This window comes from Panthera pardus, unplaced genomic scaffold (assembly GCF_024362965.1).
Source record: "Panthera pardus isolate Hobbes unplaced genomic scaffold, ASM2436296v1 HiC_scaffold_7, whole genome shotgun sequence".
Classification (NCBI taxonomy): Eukaryota; Metazoa; Chordata; class Mammalia; order Carnivora; family Felidae; genus Panthera; species Panthera pardus.
In genome coordinates, this window is record NW_026527002.1 from 19,377,632 (window position 1) to 19,386,931 (window position 9,300).

General features: G+C 39.2%; 1 pseudogene; it reads left to right on the plus strand.

Annotated features, from left to right (window-relative positions):
* Nucleotides 1-3,314: 3,314 nt before the first annotated feature.
* LOC109269524 (proteasome subunit beta type-2-like) lies at nt 3,315-5,131 on the plus strand (annotated as a pseudogene).
* Nucleotides 5,132-9,300: the final 4,169 nt, after the last annotated feature.

Here is a 9,300-nt window from a genome sequence, read left to right on the forward strand (position 1 = left end):
CCAATTAAAATGTTTTTGGGCAGTTGGCCACCACTACCATCTCTAAGAATATTTTTGAGGAAGAGGAGTCTACACATAAACAGACATCATCAAAACTGAACCATTCTGGTGGCCATGAAAACGCACCTCAACCAGTTCTTCTGTGAGAAGTGGGATGCAAACGCCTAGTTTCTGACCTCACCACTGCACTGATTGATCCAAGCCAAATACTGGCCTAAACCTGTGAGGGATACTAGGGCAGGCCTCTGCCTTGAGAGAAGCAGCTTTGGTCTGACCAAAATCTCTGTAGAGCTGCCCTGCAGAGTCTCACTCTGCTCCCTCTCACCCCTGCTCCTTCCCTCTCTCTTTCCAGGGCTTCCTCCCTTTGTTTTCTTCACCGACCTTGACTTTTACCATGATAAATCTCTCACATGGCCAATCCTGTCCACTTTCATGAGGACTCAGATTCATGCAGCTGTTGTCTTTGGTTGAGATGATTATATATATATTATCTTGATATTTTTTTAGAAAACCCAAAGAGCACTGTCTCAACGATCATCAAATTAATTTTCCTCAAGTCCAGAGGTAGAAAACCCAGTACTGGTATAACCAAGGAGTCACCTATCCTTTTGCTCCAGCATCCTAATTCTGGCTTTCATCCTCAAGGCCACCACACGGTACAAAATGGCTGCTAGAGCTCCAGTCGTCCTAGCTGCTCCAGGCAGCAGGAAAAAGTAATGGCAGACAGACCAACACAATATTTCTTCTAATGATCTAGCTCCCTCTAAGAGCCTTCTTAGAAGTTCCACACAACTTTCCTTTTTGTTTCATTGTCTTCAGCATAATCACGTAAATCACATAACAGCAAGGAGGGCTACTAAAATGCCATGAACATTGACATCCAGATTAGCATTGGGTGTTCTATTACTAAAGACAAATGAAAGAATGGATATTTGTGGCAACTCTCAGTCTCCTGCACCCTACTTTTCTCTCCATTTCATGGAGACAGGGAAAAACGTGATGTCTGGATTTCTGAGAGAAAGGGTCCGACCATGTGCTTTATCCATCTTTGTCCAGGGCTGTAGGAGAATGAACCTATGCTCACTTCCTTCTTGAGTTCTTCAAGGGCCTAGGCTCAGGATGTCAGGACACAAATGAAAGTCTTTAATCATCCTGACTAGACCCAAGTACACATTCTACATGTGTTCAAAATCGCAGTATAGCGGTTAAAAACAAATGGACTTGGATGTCAGGAAGAATTAAAACCAAATCCCAGCTCCTTTGTTCACAAACGGTGTGAACCGATGGCCAAGCAATTAAACTTTCTGCCAGTAAATGTTCAAGAAATGTTAGTTAGCTGTTGGTATGGTATTTTTACATGAGGTAAGGACTGAATGCTTAAACAATAGGCAGGGCATAAAAAACTACCCTAAAATCTCTTTGGTTTTTAACTTAACTCATCCTAAACTCTGTGTCTTAGAACACCAAACTTGCTTTAAAAAAATCTTTTTTAAGTTACAAGTACCTTTCCTGACACCTCTATTTTAAATATTTCCAGTCGTTTTTCTCTTTTTTCTCTACCACTCTCTCTTTCTCCATCTCTCTCTCTCTGTCTCTCTTTGCGTGTGTGTTTTTTTTGTTTCTATGAGCATTTTTTTCCCCTGTCTTTTGCTTTTCTTCCTTTTATAGGTTCCCTGATTTCTAGGATGCTCACCAGATCCTCTTTCCAAGCTCCACTAACACTGCCATACATTCTTGGGTTCCAACTGGCACCTGACATCTGGTGCCATAGTGTGGTAGCCCAGACTCGCACAGCCCCCATGCCTTCCTGCAGTCTATGAGCAAGTGGTAGCTGGTAACCACCTATTTCCTGCATATGTTTAATCATTTCAGCACTCTAAGACCAGGATACATATTTTCAGCTAATTAATTCAGATATCATAAACAGTGAATAACAAATTTGAACTTAAGTCTAGTTGAGTTAATGAAGAGATTGGAAAATCCCTGTCTAAGCAGCAAAAGCTTCTTGCAAAATCACACAGGATGATCTTAATAATCTCTAGGCTTGTAGATGGAGTGTTCACTACACTGTATACCGTAAGGCAGTATGATCACTCAAAATACTTCATTTGTTTGGATATCTATGGCTAAAATGATTCTTTAATTTCTTGTCTATAAATAACATATTCTATCTTTCTCTACTGATAAACCCTGCTGACAATCACTTGCCCACTCATCACTTTATCAATTTAAAAGATTTTTTTAGTTTTTTTCTCTCCTAAAGAAATTATATTGGACATAAATAACACAGGATCCTAGCTTTTGCCTACCTACAAGGTTGAAATAATTTCTCATCCAAAGATAGCTCTCTAGGATCCTGTATTTCTTATCTTTGTGGCCTATGAGAATTGCTTGACTTGGTCATCTTATTCGTCAAGTAGAGTTAACGATTTCTACCTGCTAAGATTGTTGTAAAGATCAGAGACAATGAATTTGAAACACTAAGCCCAGGGTCTCCCATTTAAGGGACACTCAATAAAAGGGGGCAATAGTGGTAATGATGGTGGTAATGAAGATTATAAGGAGATTGTGGAAATGAAGGAGATGAAGGGAATGGAGAATAATGTATTAATTTTCTATTGCTGTAATAACAAATTGCCACAGACTTGGTGGCCAGAAGTTTGTGGGCTTGGTTGGTTTGTTTGCTTCATGTCTCATGAGGTGAAAGATGTCAGCAGGGCTGTGTTCTTTCAGGAGGCCTTAGGGGAGAATCTGTTTCCTTGCCTTTACAAGCTTCTGGAGACTATCTGCATGCCTTGGCTCATGGCTGTCTCCCTTCATCTTCAAAGCCAGCAATGGTGCCCTTCTGGGGGGGCTTCAAATGTCTCCTTCCTCTTCTTCTATCTCCTCTCTCTGACTTACTATTCTCCCCTCCTCTTACAGTTTTAAAGGCCCATGTGATAATATTGGGGGCACCCAATAAGCTCTGTATCTTAAGGTCTATAACTTTAATTCCATCTGCAAAGATCCTTTTGCCTTTTGTGAGGTAACAAATTCTAGGGATTAGAGTATGGACATCTTCAGGTGGCCATTGTTCTATGTACATGGAGGGAAAGTGTAATGCTGATCGTTATAGGAATAATTGATAATTTAGACACTAGCTTCTAAAGAATATAGCCTTTTTCAGTATTTATAAGGAGATAAAAGCTTACATGATAAAGCCAACTTGGTGTAGTGTAAAGAGCACTGACCTTGGTTCCCTCTCTACAGTCCTGTCTCAATCATTAAGCAGTTTTAGATTTCTGGTCGCTTATTTATCAAATAAGAAAGTCAGTTTAATGATATAAACTTTGTTTCCAATTACAAAATACTATCATTCAGTTAGAATAAATTTAATAGCCAAGCAAGAATCTCCTGAATCTTGCCATGAATTACATGACACTATCTCATCAAAACTAAAGAGGAATGTAGGATTGCATCTTGTGATTCGTAGCTCATATGGAGAATTGTGATAAGGAAGAAGCCAAGCGTTATTTTTTTAAGGGATCAGAATCTCATTGAAAGGCTAGCATGTGTTGTCAGTTTCTTAGCATCAAATTCTCCTGCTGTGATCCATCCTCCCTTTGAAAGAGCAGGAAAGACAACCAAAGCACGGTACATAGCTAAGCTTGAGCAGACAAGAGCCATTATATACACAAAACTATTACTTCTGCGTACAGGAATGCATCAACATCTGTAAAAATATAAATGTAATTTCCTCTTAGGCAATTCCTGAACATAAAAAATGTCTGGTCTCTCACCGGTGAGACCGACATGCTGGCAAGTCCCACGCTCTGTCCTCTCAGCCTCCCTCTGCTATCGAGGGAGGCAGCATCCAGGGCCCCAACTATGTCTTTGTTGCCTCTGACCAGGTAGCCGCTAACAGTATTGTCCAGATGAAAGACGATCATGACAAGACGTTTCAGAGGAGTGAAAAAATCTTATTCTTATGTGTTGGAGAAACTGGAGACACTGTACAGTTTGCAGAATATATTCAGAAAAATGTGCAACTTTATAAGATGTAAAATGGTTATGAACTGTCTCCCACAGCAGCAGCTAATTTCACATGGTGAAACCCGGCTATCTTCAGAGTCGTATCCCGAATCATGTCAACCTCCTCCTGGTTGACTATAATGAGCATGAGGATCCAGCACCCGACTACATGGCCTACCTGGCAGCTTTCACCAAGGCCTCTTCTGCAGCCCGTGGCTTCCTGACTCACAGTGGACTGGACCGATCCTACACACCAACTATCTCTCGTGAGAGGGCATGTAACGTCTTAGGAAATGTCTAGAGGAGCTCCAGAAATGCTTCATTCTGATTCTGAATCTGAATCCTGAATCCAACACCTTCAGTGTTTGAATCATTGACAAAAACAGCATTCATGACCTGGACAAGTTTTCCTTCCCTAAACAGGGCTCTTAACCTCATGCCCTCCCTCTCACTTGCCAGGGAACTTTTTTAAATGCCATCCTTTATCTTTTTCTACTCTTTTGATGCTCATTCTTGATAGATGGTTAATTCACAATAAAGCTGAATCTGAATGAACTGAAAAAAAGAAAAATGTCCTGTATGAGGGATGGGTATTTAGACTTTGTCCATTCAATAATTTGCCATTTTTCTTCTGGTAGCTTTTCCAAAATTAATGTTTACTGTAGATAGAATTTTGAATAGGGGTTTACAATAATAAATGCAGCACAAATATGTTGGTTTATTAATAACAGTACAACTTCTATTTTTCAATCAGCTAAATGATTTTGAGTGGTGTTTTTAAAATAAGAATATTTAGCATCAACTAACTCGGAGTGACTTCTTCCCATTTATGTGCCCTTTGTTATCACGAGAATTTGACCCATCTTGAAAATTGCCAGGCAATAGGAAATAGCCTCATTGATCATCTTAATTAGACCTTTATTCAAGACCTCACCATCATTCACTGATCATCTTATTTATACTCTGCACTGGGCTAAGCACTGGAAATATAAAGATGACTAGTACAGAGATTTTTATTTCAAGAATCCCAAAGACAAGTAAAAATAAGTAAGTAATGTAAGAGGTAACTGCCATCATAATATCTACATCTACACAATGCAGAGTTCATGAGGAGAGTCAAGGAAATATAAGGGTGGGAGGAAAGCTTCAAAGAAGTAGTTGTATATAAGCAGGTTTTTATTTTGCCAGGTACACAGAATAGAAAAGAGTCTTTCACACAAAATTAACAATAAGCACACACAGGACAGAAAGAACATGCATGTGTTTGAAACTTCACTCTTTTTGAAATACCAATGTACATTCATTTATTTCTTTCCTTTTTTTTTTTTTTTTTTTTTGACATTCACAAGAAGTCATGGTCCAGTATAGGCAAATTGCTAGAATTACAAGTTACTTCTACTGATGATAATTCCAAAAAGAGAAAACTAAAGTTTGAAAACTGGTAAATAATATGGTAGAGGAGTGGAGATTTTACATTAAAACCTTAGGATATATAAAAGAAAATAAGAAAAAATCTTGCATATATGTCCAATACCTTATATGGTGTTAGGAAGAAGCTGTGTAAAGCAAGCCGACAGAGGCAAAGACAGGAGATTAGAAGTGGTTTAAGGAATGAAAGATGGGTGATGGGAAGAGATATACGAACATTCCAGAATCATAAAATCTGAAAACTATTTATATAATAAATAGATCATAAAATCTGAATACATTTAGATAGAGGACTAGACTCAGGAAAAAAGAATGTCTCAATATGCATATTATTTGCAAAAGAAAAATTGATAAGCATCTCATTAGAGCTGCTAAAGAAAGATTTTTTTTAAATTTTTTAAAAACATGTATTTATTTTTGAGAGGCAGAGCACAAGTGGGAGAAGGACAGAGAGAGGGAGACACAGAATCCAAAACAGGCTCCAGGTTCTGAACTGTCAGCACAGAGCCCGATGTGGGGCTCAAACCCACAAACCTGAGATCTTGACCTGAGCCAAAGTCAGATGCTTAACTGACTGAGCCACCCAGATGCCCCAAGATTTTTTTAAATTTCTAATCAATAAAATATGATAAGTGGAACAATTCTCATCATTAATAATTTAAGTTTTATCATTACTACTACTTTTATTTAGCCTTTTGTCTCTATAGTAGCAAATGTGTTAGAAAGGAAAGCTTATATACTACTTTTAAAATTTATTTTTCTTTTGATTTTTATTTTAGAGAGAGAGGGCATGAATGGAGGAAAGGGGCAGAGAGAGAGAGAAAGATGAGAAAGAGAGAGAGAGAGAGAGAGAATCCTAAGCAGGCTCCACACTGAGTGTGGAGCCGGACGTGGGGCTTGATCCCACTACCCTGGGATCACAACTTAAGCCAAAATCAAAAGTCAGATGCTCAACTGAGGTACCTCCCAGGTGCCCCGATATACTATTTTTATTTATTTTATTTTATTTTTTGTGAAGGATGCTGCAAGTTTGTTCTTTGCTTAAATGAATACAAAAACCTACCTTGGAGCAGATTTTCTTTGTTTTTTCCTCCACCTCTGGAGTGGTCACCTCTTGGCCATGATGATTTGAACAGAGTGTATCAGGATCATTTGTGGCTTAGTGGAGACCACCTCTTCCTTTGAATTTACAACTTGATAATGCGGGAGGGGAATGGGAAAATCTTAATAACACCAAAAGAACATCCCAGAAGAAAAAGATTAAGACCTGGAACACCTATTCTTTGGGGCTTCCATATTACTAGACCTTCCCTCACAGTGGGTTCTCATGGTCTTAACTAAGGTTTGCTGGTAAGAAAGGACATCAAGACCGCCAACGTGAAATTCACCAATAAGGTTGGAAAAATACAGCTCAACCTATGTACCTAAAGTTTGGAGAAGAGCTAGTTTTGCCACAGCCTTGGACAAAAGCCCTCTGATATAACAGTCCACTTTGGGAGCAATGATTATATATGAGTGTGTATTTTTTTTAAAAAAGCTCTAAAGTTAGGAGCTCACGGATTGAGCCCCACTGCAGCCATGCATGTGACTAGCCCGGTAAGGTCAGCCCCAGTGAGCGGGACTCATCAAACCAGGTAAGACCAAATTTTCACCAGCCTTAACTCAAGAAATCTAACCAAATCAGAAGTTTGGGTGTGTTTTTTTAGGATTGTCATGTAATGGGGAAGTGAAGTAAGATCAGGCAGAGAGGGGAAGTGAAATGTGATACAGTCTCAACAAAGGCTGGCCCAAATCCACACAGAGCTCTGGAGCTGTGGCTGTTGCCCCATGGAGTCAAAGAGACTGGACCTTCACTGGATTTGGGCTCCTTGAGGAAGAGGGCAAGGAGAACTAGGAACAGGGCAAAGAATTGGAGGAAGCCCTCGGGGGATGTGCCTCTCATTGGCCTGGGGCCATCCCACAGAATGAGTTAGGTGACAGTCAGCCTCCCATGTCCCCAGAGCTGGAAGAATGAAGCTACCAAAAATAGCTACAAAGACCTGCACCTCATGAGCAGATAACCCAGTCCTCTCTTATCTGGGATACATCAGGAGATAAAATCAATAAATGGGGGCACCTGGGTGTCTCAGTTCGTTAAGCAGCCGACTTTGGCTCAGGTCATGATCTCACAGTCTGTGAGTTCTAGCCCTGCATCAGGCTCTGTGCTGACCGCTCAGAGCCTGGAGCCTGCTTCAGATTCTGTGTCTCCCTCTCTCTCTCTGCCCCTCCCCTGCTTACACTCCCTCTCACAATAAGTGAATAAACATTTTTTTAAAAAATTAATAAATGGTATAAGCAGGATAGACACATTTTCTTATTTTATTTTTGACAAATATGTGGGAGTTAGACTATATAAAAAGTAGTGTTCTAGGAGATTACCCACTAATTAGTTGTCCATAGTTCTCATAAGGACTAAAAGTCTAAAGAACTTTCTGTAATTTTAAATGATACCTCTGCAGTCATGCAGAGACCATATAGTTATAGTCATTAACTATAAACCACGATTTATTTTCAGTTCTATTTTATGATTCCTCCTTTCAGTTCTATGTTATGATTCCTTCTTCTATTCACTGGTCCTATGCCTCCTCTCCACTACCTCTTTTCTTTTTATTCCACGCAAGGCAGCTGCATTTTGCCCCTCCTCTCTCTCAGCCCTATCGTATGTTTAGGGCTAAAGCGGGCTTGCAATGAAATTTTTCAAATCATTACCCATTTCACCCGCTCTGGTGGCTTCTAGTGCTCTGTCCTTCTTTTTGAAAAAGCTAACAGGTCCGAGCCCTGCACAACGATCGTCTCAAGCGTCAAGCAGAGATTTACACTAAGCCATGTGGTGCTGCCATACAACAAAGCAGGTAGATGTGTGGACATGCCAGTGAGTGGAAGGGATGTCATATGGGGAGCTCTGATCGGAACTCAATGCCTTGAAGCCCATGGTAAAGTCCTTCTTGAAGTGCCCTTGTCACTAGACCAAGTAACTTACAGCAAAAATGACTGAGATGATAGAGATTTGAGTAAATCAGCATTGGAAAGTAAGGTTGGGTAAATAAGCATCAGAACCTTATAGCTAAATAGCTCCTTGCATTCCCTTACACTGGAAACCAAGGAACAAATGTATATTCTGTTATATTTCTTAGCATCTATACTCCTCAGAAGCTGCCTTGCTTCTCATAGCATAGTAATAGCTTCCTGCTCAGCTATGAAAACAAATCTCCAATTCAAAACTAAGAACACACTCACTTCATATCCAACTTTTAAACATAAAGCATAATTTTATTCAAGCTTACTTTTATAAACAAAAATATACACAGAAAAGCATTTTGAACTAAATTAATTTATAATGTAAACTCTACAGTATATTAAGCACATTTAATCAACTGAGTTGAATTCATTCTAGGAGGAAATGATACAGTACCTAGCTTTGATAGTCAACACATGTCAGGATATTTTTATGATAGTATTTTCATGAAGCCCAGGTATGAATTACTAATCTATTTGCCTTGGAGGGAAATGGATGAATAGTTGAGAATGTTATACGAGTTGACAGGGCTCTGGTCTAAGCATACTTATCATATAAAAAACAAGATGGAAATAATTCTACATTGGAAGATCTGCTTTGTGTTAGGTAGTTACACGAATTCCTTCTATGCTTTATGTATCAGTCCTTAATTACCGTGCTGGATTCCTGGCAACCTTGCTATTTTGTCTTTTTTATATTATCTAAAACAAGAATTATATGGTAAACTTTTTCATTTTTTAGCATACTACATCAGCGTAATTTAACAACGTTAATCCGACCAGTCCTATTTTTCCTACAATGTTCTA